Genomic DNA, 17648 nt, shown 5'->3' on the forward strand with positions numbered 1-17648 from the left:
ATTATTCAACAACAAGTCAAAATGTGCTCGTGAAAGGCAGAAAACAACACTTTGATAGTTTGATATAACTTGAGAACGAATGCAAAAAACAGTCCACTCTCAGAACAGGCCGCTTGGACACTTTCAGAACAGCTCTGTTAATGACTGAAAACAGCTCTCGAAGAGATTGTCAAAAGAGACTCCGAAAACGAAACGTTGATCACTTTTGAGCAAAAGGCTGCACACACGCAATTCAAGTTGCTCTGATTGTCATTTAGAGTTACATTATAGGATTATTCAACAACAAGTCAAAATGTGCTCGTGAAAGGCAGAAAACAACACTTTGATAGTTTGATATAACTTGAGAACGAATGCAAAAAACAGTCCACTCTAAGAACAGGCCGCTTGGACACTTTCAGAACAGCTCTGTTAATGACTGAAAACAGCTCTCGAAGAGATTGTCAAAAGAGACTCTGAAAACGAAACGTTGATCACTTTTGAGCAAAAGGCTGCACACACGCAATTCAAGTTGCTCTGATTGTCATTTAGAGTTACATTATAGGATTATTCAACAACAAGTCAAAATGTGCTCGTGAAAGGCAGAAAACAACACTTTGATAGTTTGATATAACTTGAGAACGAATGCAAAAAACAGTCCACTCTCAGAACAGGCCGCTTGGACACTTTCAGAACAGCTCTGTTAATGACTGAAAACAGCTCTCGAAGAGATTGTCAAAAGAGACTCCGAAAACGAAACGTTGATCACTTTTGAGCAAAAGGCTGCACACACGCAATTCAAGTTGCTCTGATTGTCATTTAGAGTTACATTATAGGATTATTCAACAACAAGTCAAAATGTGCTCGTGAAAGGCAGAAAACAACACTTTGATAGTTTGATATAACTTGAGAACGAAGGCAAAAAACAGTCCACTCTAAGAACAAGCCGCTTGGACACTTTCAGAACAGCTCTGTTAATGACTGAAAACAGCTCTCGAAGAGATTGTCAAAAGAGACTCTGAAAACGAAACGTTGATCACTTTTGAGCAAAAGGCTGCACACACGCAATTCAAGTTGCTCTGATTGTCATTTAGAGTTACATTATAGGATTATTCAACAACAAGTCAAAATGTGCTCGTGAAAGGCAGAAAACAACACTTTGATAGTTTGATATAACTTGAGAACGAATGCAAAAAACAGTCCACTCTCAGAACAGGCCGCTTGGACACTTTCAGAACAGCTCTGTTAATGACTGAAAACAGCTCTCGAAGAGATTGTCAAAAGAGACTCCGAAAACGAAACGTTGATCACTTTTGAGCAAAAGGCTGCACACACGCAATTCAAGTTGCTCTGATTGTCATTTAGAGTTACATTATAGGATTATTCAACAACAAGTCAAAATGTGCTCGTGAAAGGCAGAAAACAACACTTTGATAGTTTGATATAACTTGAGAACGAAGGCAAAAAACAGTCCACTCTAAGAACAAGCCGCTTGGACACTTTCAGAACAGCTCTGTTAATGACTGAAAACAGCTCTCGAAGAGATTGTCAAAAGAGACTCTGAAAACGAAACGTTGATCACTTTTGAGCAAAAGGCTGCACACACGCAATTCAAGTTGCTCTGATTGTCATTTAGAGTTACATTATAGGATTATTCAACAACAAGTCAAAATGTGCTCGTGAAAGGCAGAAAACAACACTTTGATAGTTTGATATAACTTGAGAACGAATGCAAAAAACAGTCCACTCTCAGAACAGGCCGCTTGGACACTTTCAGAACAGCTCTGTTAATGACTGAAAACAGCTCTCGAAGAGATTGTCAAAAGAGACTCCGAAAACGAAAAGTTGATCACTTTTGAGCAAAAGGCTGCACACACGCAATTCAAGTTGCTCTGATTGTCATTTAGAGTTACATTATAGGATTATTCAACAACAAGTCAAAATGTGCTCGTGAAAGGCAGAAAACAACACTTTGATAGTTTGATATAACTTGAGAACGAATGCAAAAAACAGTCCACTCTCAGAACAGGCCGCTTGGACACTTTCAGAACAGCTCTGTTAATGACTGAAAACAGCTCTCGAAGAGATTGTCAAAAGAGACTCCGAAAACGAAACGTTGATCACTTTTGAGCAAAAGGCTGCACACACGCAATTCAAGTTGCTCTGATTGTCATTTAGAGTTACATTATAGGATTATTCAACAACAAGTCAAAATGTGCTCGTGAAAGGCAGAAAACAACACTTTGATAGTTTGATATAACTTGAGAACGAATGCAAAAAACAGTCCACTCTAAGAACAGGCCGCTTGGACACTTTCAGAACAGCTCTGTTAATGACTGAAAACAGCTCTCGAAGAGATTGTCAAAAGAGACTCCGAAAACGAAACGTTGATCACTTTTGAGCAAAAGGCTGCACACACGCAATTCAAGTTGCTCTCTCTGATTGTCATTTAGAGTTACATTATAGGATTATTCAACAAGTCAAAATATGCTCGTGAAAGGCAGAAAACAACACTTTGATAGTTTGATATAACTTGAGAACGAATGCAAAAAACAGTCCACTCTAAGAACAGGCCGCTTGGACACTTTCAGAACAGCTCTGTTAATGACTGAAAACAGCTCTCGAAGAGATTGTCAAAAGAGACTCGAACGAAACGTTGATCACTTTTGAGCAAAAGGCTGCACACACGCAATTCAAGTTGCTCTGATTGTCATTTAGAGTTACATTATAGGAGCATTCAGCAACAAGTCAAAATGTGCTCCAGAAAAGCAGAAAACAACACTGATAGAACTTGAGAACGAATGCAAAAACAGTCCACTCTCAGAACAGGCCGCTTGGACACTTTCAGAACAGCTCTGTTAATGACTGAAAACAGCTCTCGAAGAGATTGTCAAAAGAGACTCTGAAAACGAAACGTTGATTACTTTTGAGCAAAAGGCTGCACACACGCAATTTAAGTTGCTCTGATTGTCATTTAGAGTAACATTATAGGATTATTCAACAACAAGTCAAAATGTGCTCGTGAAAGGCAGAAAACAACACTTTGATAGTTTGATATAACTTGAGAACGAATGCAAAAAACAGTCCACTCTAAGAACAGGCCGCTTGGACACTTTCAGAACAGCTCTGTTAATGACTGAAAACAGCTCTCGAAGAGATTGTCAAAAGAGACTCCGAAAACGAAACGTTGATCACTTTTGAGCAAAAGGCTGCACACACGCAATTCAAGTTGCTCTGATTGTCATTTAGAGTAACATTATAGGATTATTCAACAACAAGTCAAAATGTGCTCGTGAAAGGCAGAAAACAACACTTTGATAGTTTGATATAACTTGAGAACGAATGCAAAAAACAGTCCACTCTAAGAACAGGCCGCTTGGACACTTTCAGAACAGCTCTGTTAATGACTGAAAACAGCTCTCGAAGAGATTGTCAAAAGAGACTCCGAAAACGAAACGTTGATCACTTTTGAGCAAAAGGCTGCACACACGCAATTCAAGTTGCTCTGATTGTCATTTAGAGTTACATTATAGGATTATTCAACAACAAGTCAAAATGTGCTCGTGAAAGGCAGAAAACAACACTTTGATAGTTTGATATAACTTGAGAACGAATGCAAAAAACAGTCCACTCTAAGAACAGGCCGCTTGGACACTTTCAGAACAGCTCTGTTAATGACTGAAAACAGCTCTCGAAGAGATTGTCAAAAGAGACTCTGAAAACGAAACGTTGATCACTTTTGAGCAAAAGGCTGCACACACGCAATTCAAGTTGCTCTGATTGTCATTTAGAGTTACATTATAGGATTATTCAACAACAAGTCAAAATGTGCTCGTGAAAGGCAGAAAACAACACTTTGATAGTTTGATATAACTTGAGAACGAATGCAAAAAACAGTCCACTCTAAGAACAGGTCGCTTGGACACTTTCAGAACAGCTCTGTTAATGACTGAAAACAGCTCTCGAAGAGATTGTCAAAAGAGACTCCGAAAACGAAACGTTGATCACTTTTGAGCAAAAGGCTGCACACACGCAATTCAAGTTGCTCTGATTGTCATTTAGAGTTACATTATAGGATTATTCAACAACAAGTCAAAATGTGCTCGTGAAAGGCAGAAAACAACACTTTGATAGTTTGATATAACTTGAGAACGAATGCAAAAAACAGTCCACTCTAAGAACAGGCCGCTTGGACACTTTCAGAACAGCTCTGTTAATGACTGAAAACAGCTCTCGAAGAGATTGTCAAAAGAGACTCCGAAAACGAAACGTTGATCACTTTTGTGCAAAAGGCTGCACACACGCAATTCAAGTTGCTCTGATTGTCATTTAGAGTTACATTATAGGAGCATTCAGCAACAAGTCAAAATGTGCTCCAGAAAAGCAGAAAACAACACTGATAGAACTTGAGAACGAATGCAAAAACAGTCCACTCTCAGAACAGGCCGCTTGGACACTTTCAGAACAGCTCTGTTAATGACTGAAAACAGCTCTCGAAGAGATTGTCAAAAGAGACTCTGAAAACGAAACGTTGATTACTTTTGAGCAAAAGGCTGCACACACGCAATTCAAGTTGCTCTGATTGTCATTTAGAGTAACATTATAGGATTATTCAACAACAAGTCAAAATGTGCTCATGAAAGGCAGAAAACAACACTTTGATAGTTTGATATAACTTGAGAACGAATGCAAAAAACAGTCCACTCTAAGAACAGGCCGCTTGGACACTTTCAGAACAGCTCTGTTAATGACTGAAAACAGCTCTCGAAGAGATTGTCAAAAGAGACTCGAACGAAACGTTGATCACTTTTGAGCAAAAGGCTGCACACACGCAATTCAAGTTGCTCTGATTGTCATTTAGAGTTACATTATAGGAGCATTCAGCAACAAGTCAAAATGTGCTCCAGAAAAGCAGAAAACAACACTGATAGAACTTGAGAACGAATGCAAAAACAGTCCACTCTCAGAACAGGCCGCTTGGACACTTTCAGAACAGCTCTGTTAATGACTGAAAACAGCTCTCGAAGAGATTGTCAAAAGAGACTCTGAAAACGAAACGTTGATTACTTTTGAGCAAAAGGCTGCACACACGCAATTCAAGTTGCTCTGATTGTCATTTAGAGTTACATTATAGGATTATTCAACAACAAGTCAAAATGTGCTCGTGAAAGGCAGAAAACAACACTTTGATAGTTTGATATAACTTGAGAACGAATGCAAAAAACAGTCCACTCTAAGAACAGGCCGCTTGGACACTTTCAGAACAGCTCTGTTAATGACTGAAAACAGCTCTCGAAGAGATTGTCAAAAGAGACTCCGAAAACGAAACGTTGATCACTTTTGAGCAAAAGGCTGCACACACGCAATTCAAGTTGCTCTCTCTGATTGTCATTTAGAGTTACATTATAGGATTATTCAACAAGTCAAAATATGCTCGTGAAAGGCAGAAAACAACACTTTGATAGTTTGATATAACTTGAGAACGAATGCAAAAAACAGTCCACTCTAAGAACAGGCCGCTTGGACACTTTCAGAACAGCTCTGTTAATGACTGAAAACAGCTCTCGAAGAGATTGTCAAAAGAGACTCGAACGAAACGTTGATCACTTTTGAGCAAAAGGCTGCACACACGCAATTCAAGTTGCTCTGATTGTCATTTAGAGTTACATTATAGGAGCATTCAGCAACAAGTCAAAATGTGCTCCAGAAAAGCAGAAAACAACACTGATAGAACTTGAGAACGAATGCAAAAACAGTCCACTCTCAGAACAGGCCGCTTGGACACTTTCAGAACAGCTCTGTTAATGACTGAAAACAGCTCTCGAAGAGATTGTCAAAAGAGACTCTGAAAACGAAACGTTGATTACTTTTGAGCAAAAGGCTGCACACACGCAATTTAAGTTGCTCTGATTGTCATTTAGAGTAACATTATAGGATTATTCAACAACAAGTCAAAATGTGCTCGTGAAAGGCAGAAAACAACACTTTGATAGTTTGATATAACTTGAGAACGAATGCAAAAAACAGTCCACTCTAAGAACAGGCCGCTTGGACACTTTCAGAACAGCTCTGTTAATGACTGAAAACAGCTCTCGAAGAGATTGTCAAAAGAGACTCCGAAAACGAAACGTTGATCACTTTTGAGCAAAAGGCTGCACACACGCAATTCAAGTTGCTCTGATTGTCATTTAGAGTAACATTATAGGATTATTCAACAACAAGTCAAAATGTGCTCGTGAAAGGCAGAAAACAACACTTTGATAGTTTGATATAACTTGAGAACGAATGCAAAAAACAGTCCACTCTAAGAACAGGCCGCTTGGACACTTTCAGAACAGCTCTGTTAATGACTGAAAACAGCTCTCGAAGAGATTGTCAAAAGAGACTCCGAAAACGAAACGTTGATCACTTTTGAGCAAAAGGCTGCACACACGCAATTCAAGTTGCTCTGATTGTCATTTAGAGTTACATTATAGGATTATTCAACAACAAGTCAAAATGTGCTCGTGAAAGGCAGAAAACAACACTTTGATAGTTTGATATAACTTGAGAACGAATGCAAAAAACAGTCCACTCTAAGAACAGGCCGCTTGGACACTTTCAGAACAGCTCTGTTAATGACTGAAAACAGCTCTCGAAGAGATTGTCAAAAGAGACTCTGAAAACGAAACGTTGATCACTTTTGAGCAAAAGGCTGCACACACGCAATTCAAGTTGCTCTGATTGTCATTTAGAGTTACATTATAGGATTATTCAACAACAAGTCAAAATGTGCTCGTGAAAGGCAGAAAACAACACTTTGATAGTTTGATATAACTTGAGAACGAATGCAAAAAACAGTCCACTCTAAGAACAGGTCGCTTGGACACTTTCAGAACAGCTCTGTTAATGACTGAAAACAGCTCTCGAAGAGATTGTCAAAAGAGACTCCGAAAACGAAACGTTGATCACTTTTGAGCAAAAGGCTGCACACACGCAATTCAAGTTGCTCTGATTGTCATTTAGAGTTACATTATAGGATTATTCAACAACAAGTCAAAATGTGCTCGTGAAAGGCAGAAAACAACACTTTGATAGTTTGATATAACTTGAGAACGAATGCAAAAAACAGTCCACTCTAAGAACAGGCCGCTTGGACACTTTCAGAACAGCTCTGTTAATGACTGAAAACAGCTCTCGAAGAGATTGTCAAAAGAGACTCCGAAAACGAAACGTTGATCACTTTTGTGCAAAAGGCTGCACACACGCAATTCAAGTTGCTCTGATTGTCATTTAGAGTTACATTATAGGAGCATTCAGCAACAAGTCAAAATGTGCTCCAGAAAAGCAGAAAACAACACTGATAGAACTTGAGAACGAATGCAAAAACAGTCCACTCTCAGAACAGGCCGCTTGGACACTTTCAGAACAGCTCTGTTAATGACTGAAAACAGCTCTCGAAGAGATTGTCAAAAGAGACTCTGAAAACGAAACGTTGATTACTTTTGAGCAAAAGGCTGCACACACGCAATTCAAGTTGCTCTGATTGTCATTTAGAGTAACATTATAGGATTATTCAACAACAAGTCAAAATGTGCTCATGAAAGGCAGAAAACAACACTTTGATAGTTTGATATAACTTGAGAACGAATGCAAAAAACAGTCCACTCTAAGAACAGGCCGCTTGGACACTTTCAGAACAGCTCTGTTAATGACTGAAAACAGCTCTCGAAGAGATTGTCAAAAGAGACTCTGAAAACGAAACGTTGATTACTTTTGAGCAAAAGGCTGCACACACGCAATTCAAGTTGCTCTGATTGTCATTTAGAGTAACATTATAGGATTATTCAACAACAAGTCAAAATGTGCTCGTGAAAGGCAGAAAACAACACTTTGATAGTTTGATATAACTTGAGAACGAATGCAAAAAACAGTCCACTCTAAGAACAGGCCGCTTGGACACTTTCAGAACAGCTCTGTTAATGACTGAAAACAGCTCTCGAAGAGATTGTCAAAAGAGACTCCGAAAACGAAACGTTGATCACTTTTGAGCAAAAGGCTGCACACACGCAATTCAAGTTGCTCTGATTGTCATTTAGAGTTACATTATAGGATTATTCAACAACAAGTCAAAATGTGCTCGTGAAAGGCAGAAAACAACACTTTGATAGTTTGATATAACTTGAGAACGAATGCAAAAAACAGTCCACTCTCAGAACAGGCCGCTTGGACACTTTCAGAACAGCTCTGTTAATGACTGAAAACAGCTCTCGAAGAGATTGTCAAAAGAGACTCCGAAAACGAAACGTTGATCACTTTTGAGCAAAAGGCTGCACACACGCAATTCAAGTTGCTCTGATTGTCATTTAGAGTTACATTATAGGATTATTCAACAACAAGTCAAAATGTGCTCGTGAAAGGCAGAAAACAACACTTTGATAGTTTGATATAACTTGAGAACGAATGCAAAAAACAGTCCACTCTAAGAACAGGCCGCTTGGACACTTTCAGAACAGCTCTGTTAATGACTGAAAACAGCTCTCGAAGAGATTGTCAAAAGAGACTCCGAAAACGAAACGTTGATCACTTTTGAGCAAAAGGCTGCACACACGCAATTCAAGTTGCTCTGATTGTCATTTAGAGTTACATTATAGGATTATTCAACAACAAGTCAAAATGTGCTCGTGAAAGGCAGAAAACAACACTTTGATAGTTTGATATAACTTGAGAACGAATGCAAAAAACAGTCCACTCTAAGAACAGGCCGCTTGGACACTTTCAGAACAGCTCTGTTAATGACTGAAAACAGCTCTCGAAGAGATTGTCAAAAGAGACTCCGAAAACGAAACGTTGATCACTTTTGAGCAAAAGGCTGCACACACGCAATTCAAGTTGCTCTGATTGTCATTTAGAGTTACATTATAGGATTATTCAACAACAAGTCAAAATGTGCTCGTGAAAGGCAGAAAACAACACTTTGATAGTTTGATATAACTTGAGAACGAATGCAAAAAACAGTCCACTCTAAGAACAGGCCGCTTGGACACTTTCAGAACAGCTCTGTTAATGACTGAAAACAGCTCTCGAAGAGATTGTCAAAAGAGACTCCGAAAACGAAACGTTGATCACTTTTGAGCAAAAGGCTGCACACACGCAATTCAAGTTGCTCTGATTGTCATTTAGAGTTACATTATAGGAGCATTCAGCAACAAGTCAAAATGTGCTCCAGAAAAGCAGAAAACAACACTGATAGAACTTGAGAACGAATGCAAAAACAGTCCACTCTCAGAACAGGCCGCTTGGACACTTTCAGAACAGCTCTGTTAATGACTGAAAACAGCTCTCGAAGAGATTGTCAAAAGAGACTCTGAAAACGAAACGTTGATCACTTTTGAGCAAAAGGCTGCACACACGCAATTCAAGTTGCTCTGATTGTCATTTAGAGTTACATTATAGGATTATTCAACAACAAGTCAAAATGTGCTCGTGAAAGGCAGAAAACAACACTTTGATAGTTTGATATAACTTGAGAACGAATGCAAAAAACAGTCCACTCTAAGAACAGGCCGCTTGGACACTTTCAGAACAGCTCTGTTAATGACTGAAAACAGCTCTCGAAGAGATTGTCAAAAGAGACTCCGAAAACGAAACGTTGATCACTTTTGAGCAAAAGGCTGCACACACGCAATTCAAGTTGCTCTGATTGTCATTTAGAGTTACATTATAGGATTATTCAACAACAAGTCAAAATGTGCTCGTGAAAGGCAGAAAACAACACTTTGATAGTTTGATATAACTTGAGAACGAATGCAAAAAACAGTCCACTCTCAGAACAGGCCGCTTGGACGCTTTCAGAACAGCTCTGTTAATGACTGAAAACAGCTCTCGAAGAGATTGTCAAAAGAGACTCCGAAAACGAAACGTTGATCACTTTTGAGCAAAAGGCTGCACACACGCAATTCAAGTTGCTCTGATTGTCATTTAGAGTTACATTATAGGATTATTCAACAACAAGTCAAAATGTGCTCGTGAAAGGCAGAAAATAACACTTTGATAGTTTGATATAACTTGAGAACGAATGCAAAAAACAGTCCACTCTCAGAACAGGCCGCTTGGACACTTTCAGAACAGCTCTGTTAATGACTGAAAACAGCTCTCGAAGAGATTGTCAAAAGAGACTCCGAAAACGAAACGTTGATCACTTTTGAGCAAAAGGCTGCACACACGCAATTCAAGTTGCTCTGATTGTCATTTAGAGTTACATTATAGGATTATTCAACAACAAGTCAAAATGTGCTCGTGAAAGGCAGAAAACAACACTTTGATAGTTTGATATAACTTGAGAACGAATGCAAAAAACAGTCCACTCTAAGAACAGGCCGCTTGGACACTTTCAGAACAGCTCTGTTAATGACTGAAAACAGCTCTCGAAGAGATTGTCAAAAGAGACTCTGAAAACGAAACGTTGATCACTTTTGAGCAAAAGGCTGCACACACGCAATTCAAGTTGCTCTGATTGTCATTTAGAGTTACATTATAGGATTATTCAACAACAAGTCAAAATGTGCTCGTGAAAGGCAGAAAACAACACTTTGATAGTTTGATATAACTTGAGAACGAATGCAAAAAACAGTCCACTCTAAGAACAGGCCGCTTGGACACTTTCAGAACAGCTCTGTTAATGACTGAAAACAGCTCTCGAAGAGATTGTCAAAAGAGACTCCGAAAACGAAACGTTGATCACTTTTGAGCAAAAGGCTGCACACACGCAATTCAAGTTGCTCTGATTGTCATTTAGAGTTACATTATAGGATTATTCAACAACAAGTCAAAATGTGCTCGTGAAAGGCAGAAAACAACACTTTGATAGTTTGATATAACTTGAGAACGAATGCAAAAAACAGTCCACTCTAAGAACAGGCCGCTTGGACACTTTCAGAACAGCTCTGTTAATGACTGAAAACAGCTCTCGAAGAGATTGTCAAAAGAGACTCCGAAAACGAAACGTTGATCACTTTTGAGCAAAAGGCTGCACACACGCAATTCAAGTTGCTCTGATTGTCATTTAGAGTTACATTATAGGATTATTCAACAACAAGTCAAAATGTGCTCGTGAAAGGCAGAAAACAACACTTTGATAGTTTGATATAACTTGAGAACGAATGCAAAAAACAGTCCACTCTCAGAACAGGCCGCTTGGACACTTTCAGAACAGCTCTGTTAATGACTGAAAACAGCTCTCGAAGAGATTGTCAAAAGAGACTCCGAAAACGAAACGTTGATCACTTTTGAGCAAAAGGCTGCACACACGCAATTCAAGTTGCTCTGATTGTCATTTAGAGTAACATTATAGGATTATTCAACAACAAGTCAAAATGTGCTCGTGAAAGGCAGAAAACAACACTTTGATAGTTTGATATAACTTGAGAACGAATGCAAAAAACAGTCCACTCTAAGAACAGGCCGCTTGGACACTTTCAGAACAGCTCTGTTAATGACTGAAAACAGCTCTCGAAGAGATTGTCAAAAGAGACTCCGAAAACGAAACGTTGATCACTTTTGAGCAAAAGGCTGCACACACGCAATTCAAGTTGCTCTGATTGTCATTTAGAGTAACATTATAGGATTATTCAACAACAAGTCAAAATGTGCTCGTGAAAGGCAGAAAACAACACTTTGATAGTTTGATATAACTTGAGAACGAATGCAAAAAACAGTCCACTCTAAGAACAGGCCGCTTGGACACTTTCAGAACAGCTCTGTTAATGACTGAAAACAGCTCTCGAAGAGATTGTCAAAAGAGACTCCGAAAACGAAACGTTGATCACTTTTGAGCAAAAGGCTGCACACACGCAATTCAAGTTGCTCTGATTGTCATTTAGAGTTACATTATAGGATTATTCAACAACAAGTCAAAATGTGCTCGTGAAAGGCAGAAAACAACACTTTGATAGTTTGATATAACTTGAGAACGAATGCAAAAAACAGTCCACTCTAAGAACAGGCCGCTTGGACACTTTCAGAACAGCTCTGTTAATGACTGAAAACAGCTCTCGAAGAGATTGTCAAAAGAGACTCCGAAAACGAAACGTTGATCACTTTTGAGCAAAAGGCTGCACACACGCAATTCAAGTTGCTCTGATTGTCATTTAGAGTTACATTATAGGAGCATTCAGCAACAAGTCAAAATGTGCTCCAGAAAAGCAGAAAACAACACTGATAGAACTTGAGAACGAATGCAAAAAACAGTCCACTCTCAGAACAGGCCGCTTGGACACTTTCAGAACAGCTCTGTTAATGACTGAAAACAGCTCTCGAAGAGATTGTCAAAAGAGACTCCGAAAACGAAACGTTGATCACTTTTGAGCAAAAGGCTGCACACACGCAATTCAAGTTGCTCTGATTGTCATTTAGAGTTACATTATAGGATTATTCAACAACAAGTCAAAATGTGCTCGTGAAAGGCAGAAAACAACACTTTGATAGTTTGATATAACTTGAGAACGAATGCAAAAAACAGTCCACTCTCAGAACAGGCCGCTTGGACACTTTCAGAACAGCTCTGTTAATGACTGAAAACAGCTCTCGAAGAGATTGTCAAAAGAGACTCCGAAAACGAAACGTTGATCACTTTTGAGCAAAAGGCTGCACACACGCAATTCAAGTTGCTCTGATTGTCATTTAGAGTTACATTATAGGATTATTCAACAACAAGTCAAAATGTGCTCGTGAAAGGCAGAAAACAACACTTTGATAGTTTGATATAACTTGAGAACGAATGCAAAAAACAGTCCACTCTAAGAACAGGCCGCTTGGACACTTTCAGAACAGCTCTGTTAATGACTGAAAACAGCTCTCGAAGAGATTGTCAAAAGAGACTCTGAAAACGAAACGTTGATCACTTTTGAGCAAAAGGCTGCACACACGCAATTCAAGTTGCTCTGATTGTCATTTAGAGTTACATTATAGGATTATTCAACAACAAGTCAAAATGTGCTCGTGAAAGGCAGAAAACAACACTTTGATAGTTTGATATAACTTGAGAACGAATGCAAAAAACAGTCCACTCTCAGAACAGGCCGCTTGGACACTTTCAGAACAGCTCTGTTAATGACTGAAAACAGCTCTCGAAGAGATTGTCAAAAGAGACTCCGAAAACGAAACGTTGATCACTTTTGAGCAAAAGGCTGCACACACGCAATTCAAGTTGCTCTGATTGTCATTTAGAGTTACATTATAGGATTATTCAACAACAAGTCAAAATGTGCTCGTGAAAGGCAGAAAACAACACTTTGATAGTTTGATATAACTTGAGAACGAAGGCAAAAAACAGTCCACTCTAAGAACAAGCCGCTTGGACACTTTCAGAACAGCTCTGTTAATGACTGAAAACAGCTCTCGAAGAGATTGTCAAAAGAGACTCTGAAAACGAAACGTTGATCACTTTTGAGCAAAAGGCTGCACACACGCAATTCAAGTTGCTCTGATTGTCATTTAGAGTTACATTATAGGATTATTCAACAACAAGTCAAAATGTGCTCGTGAAAGGCAGAAAACAACACTTTGATAGTTTGATATAACTTGAGAACGAATGCAAAAAACAGTCCACTCTCAGAACAGGCCGCTTGGACACTTTCAGAACAGCTCTGTTAATGACTGAAAACAGCTCTCGAAGAGATTGTCAAAAGAGACTCCGAAAACGAAACGTTGATCACTTTTGAGCAAAAGGCTGCACACACGCAATTCAAGTTGCTCTGATTGTCATTTAGAGTTACATTATAGGATTATTCAACAACAAGTCAAAATGTGCTCGTGAAAGGCAGAAAACAACACTTTGATAGTTTGATATAACTTGAGAACGAATGCAAAAAACAGTCCACTCTCAGAACAGGCCGCTTGGACACTTTCAGAACAGCTCTGTTAATGACTGAAAACAGCTCTCGAAGAGATTGTCAAAAGAGACTCCGAAAACGAAACGTTGATCACTTTTGAGCAAAAGGCTGCACACACGCAATTCAAGTTGCTCTGATTGTCATTTAGAGTTACATTATAGGATTATTCAACAACAAGTCAAAATGTGCTCGTGAAAGGCAGAAAACAACACTTTGATAGTTTGATATAACTTGAGAACGAATGCAAAAAACAGTCCACTCTAAGAACAGGCCGCTTGGACACTTTCAGAACAGCTCTGTTAATGACTGAAAACAGCTCTCGAAGAGATTGTCAAAAGAGACTCCGAAAACGAAACGTTGATCACTTTTGAGCAAAAGGCTGCACACACGCAATTCAAGTTGCTCTGATTGTCATTTAGAGTTACATTATAGGATTATTCAACAACAAGTCAAAATATGCTCGTGAAAGGCAGAAAACAACACTTTGATAGTTTGATATAACTTGAGAACGAATGCAAAAAACAGTCCACTCTAAGAACAGGCCGCTTGGACACTTTCAGAACAGCTCTGTTAATGACTGAAAACAGCTCTCGAAGAGATTGTCAAAAGAGACTCCGAAAACGAAACGTTGATCACTTTTGAGCAAAAGGCTGCACACACGCAATTCAAGTTGCTCTGATTGTCATTTAGAGTTACATTATAGGAGCATTCAGCAACAAGTCAAAATGTGCTCCAGAAAAGCAGAAAACAACACTGATAGAACTTGAGAACGAATGCAAAAACAGTCCACTCTCAGAACAGGCCGCTTGGACACTTTCAGAACAGCTCTGTTAATGACTGAAAACAGCTCTCGAAGAGATTGTCAAAAGAGACTCTGAAAACGAAACGTTGATTACTTTTGAGCAAAAGGCTGCACACACGCAATTTAAGTTGCTCTGATTGTCATTTAGAGTAACATTATAGGATTATTCAACAACAAGTCAAAATGTGCTCGTGAAAGGCAGAAAACAACACTTTGATAGTTTGATATAACTTGAGAACGAATGCAAAAAACAGTCCACTCTAAGAACAGGCCGCTTGGACACTTTCAGAACAGCTCTGTTAATGACTGAAAACAGCTCTCGAAGAGATTGTCAAAAGAGACTCCGAAAACGAAACGTTGATCACTTTTGAGCAAAAGGCTGCACACACGCAATTCAAGTTGCTCTGATTGTCATTTAGAGTAACATTATAGGATCATTCAACAACAAGTCAAAATGTGCTCGTGAAAGGCAGAAAACAACACTTTGATAGTTTGATATAACTTGAGAACGAATGCAAAAAACAGTCCACTCTAAGAACAGGCCGCTTGGACACTTTCAGAACAGCTCTGTTAATGACTGAAAACAGCTCTCGAAGAGATTGTCAAAAGAGACTCCGAAAACGAAACGTTGATCACTTTTGAGCAAAAGGCTGCACACACGCAATTCAAGTTGCTCTGATTGTCATTTAGAGTTACATTATAGGATTATTCAACAACAAGTCAAAATGTGCTCGTGAAAGGCAGAAAACAACACTTTGATAGTTTGATATAACTTGAGAACGAATGCAAAAAACAGTCCACTCTAAGAACAGGCCGCTTGGACACTTTCAGAACAGCTCTGTTAATGACTGAAAACAGCTCTCGAAGAGATTGTCAAAAGAGACTCCGAAAACGAAACGTTGATCACTTTTGAGCAAAAGGCTGCACACACGCAATTCAAGTTGCTCTGATTGTCATTTAGAGTTACATTATAGGAGCATTCAGCAACAAGTCAAAATGTGCTCCAGAAAAGCAGAAAACAACACTGATAGAACTTGAGAACGAATGCAAAAACAGTCCACTCTCAGAACAGGCCGCTTGGACACTTTCAGAACAGCTCTGTTAATGACTGAAAACAGCTCTCGAAGAGATTGTCAAAAGAGACTCTGAAAACGAAACGTTGATTACTTTTGAGCAAAAGGCTGCACACACGCAATTTAAGTTGCTCTGATTGTCATTTAGAGTAACATTATAGGATTATTCAACGACAAGTCAAAATGTGCTCGTGAAAGGCAGAAAACAACACTTTGATAGTTTGATATAACTTGAGAACGAATGCAAAAAACAGTCCACTCTAAGAACAGGCCGCTTGGACACTTTCAGAACAGCTCTGTTAATGACTGAAAACAGCTCTCGAAGAGATTGTCAAAAGAGACTCCGAAAACGAAACGTTGATCACTTTTGAGCAAAAGGCTGCACACACGCAATTCAAGTTGCTCTGATTGTCATTTAGAGTAACATTATAGGATTATTCAACAACAAGTCAAAATGTGCTCGTGAAAGGCAGAAAACAACACTTTGATAGTTTGATATAACTTGAGAACGAATGCAAAAAACAGTCCACTCTAAGAACAGGCCGCTTGGACACTTTCAGAACAGCTCTGTTAATGACTGAAAACAGCTCTCGAAGAGATTGTCAAAAGAGACTCCGAAAACGAAACGTTGATCACTTTTGAGCAAAAGGCTGCACACACGCAATTCAAGTTGCTCTGATTGTCATTTAGAGTTACATTATAGGAGCATTCAGCAACAAGTCAAAATGTGCTCCAGAAAAGCAGAAAACAACACTGATAGAACTTGAGAACGAATGCAAAAACAGTCCACTCTCAGAACAGGCCGCTTGGACACTTTCAGAACAGCTCTGTTAATGACTGAAAACAGCTCTCGAAGAGATTGTCAAAAGAGACTCTGAAAACGAAACGTTGATTACTTTTGAGCAAAAGGCTGCACACACGCAATTCAAGTTGCTCTGATTGTCATTTAGAGTAACATTATAGGATTATTCAACAACAAGTCAAAATGTGCTCATGAAAGGCAGAAAACAACACTTTGATAGTTTGATATAACTTGAGAACGAATGCAAAAAACAGTCCACTCTAAGAACAGGCCGCTTGGACACTTTCAGAACAGCTCTGTTAATGACTGAAAACAGCTCTCGAAGAGATTGTCAAAAGAGACTCTGAAAACGAAACGTTGATTACTTTTGAGCAAAAGGCTGCACACACGCAATTCAAGTTGCTCTGATTGTCATTTAGAGTAACATTATAGGATTATTCAACAACAAGTCAAAATGTGCTCGTGAAAGGCAGAAAACAACACTTTGATAGTTTGATATAACTTGAGAACGAATGCAAAAAACAGTCCACTCTCAGAACAGGCCGCTTGGACACTTTCAGAACAGCTCTGTTAATGACTGAAAACAGCTCTCGAAGAGATTGTCAAAAGAGACTCCGAAAACGAAACGTTGATCACTTTTGAGCAAAAGGCTGCACACACGCAATTCAAGTTGCTCTGATTGTCATTTAGAGTTACATTATAGGATTATTCAACAACAAGTCAAAATGTGCTCGTGAAAGGCAGAAAACAACACTTTGATAGTTTGATATAACTTGAGAACGAATGCAAAAAACAGTCCACTCTAAGAACAGGCCGCTTGGACACTTTCAGAACAGCTCTGTTAATGACTGAAAACAGCTCTCGAAGAGATTGTCAAAAGAGACTCCGAAAACGAAACGTTGATCACTTTTGAGCAAAAGGCTGCACACACGCAATTCAAGTTGCTCTGATTGTCATTTAGAGTTACATTATAGGATTATTCAACAACAAGTCAAAATGTGCTCGTGAAAGGCAGAAAACAACACTTTGATAGTTTGATATAACTTGAGAATGAATGCAAAAAACAGTCCACTCTAAGAACAGGCCGCTTGGACACTTTCAGAACAGCTCTGTTAATGACTGAA

The sequence above is a fragment of the Nansenia antarctica genome (genome assembly GCF_963989245.1).
Source record: "Nansenia antarctica genome assembly, chromosome: 10".
Taxonomy (NCBI): domain Eukaryota; kingdom Metazoa; phylum Chordata; class Actinopteri; order Argentiniformes; family Microstomatidae; genus Nansenia; species Nansenia antarctica.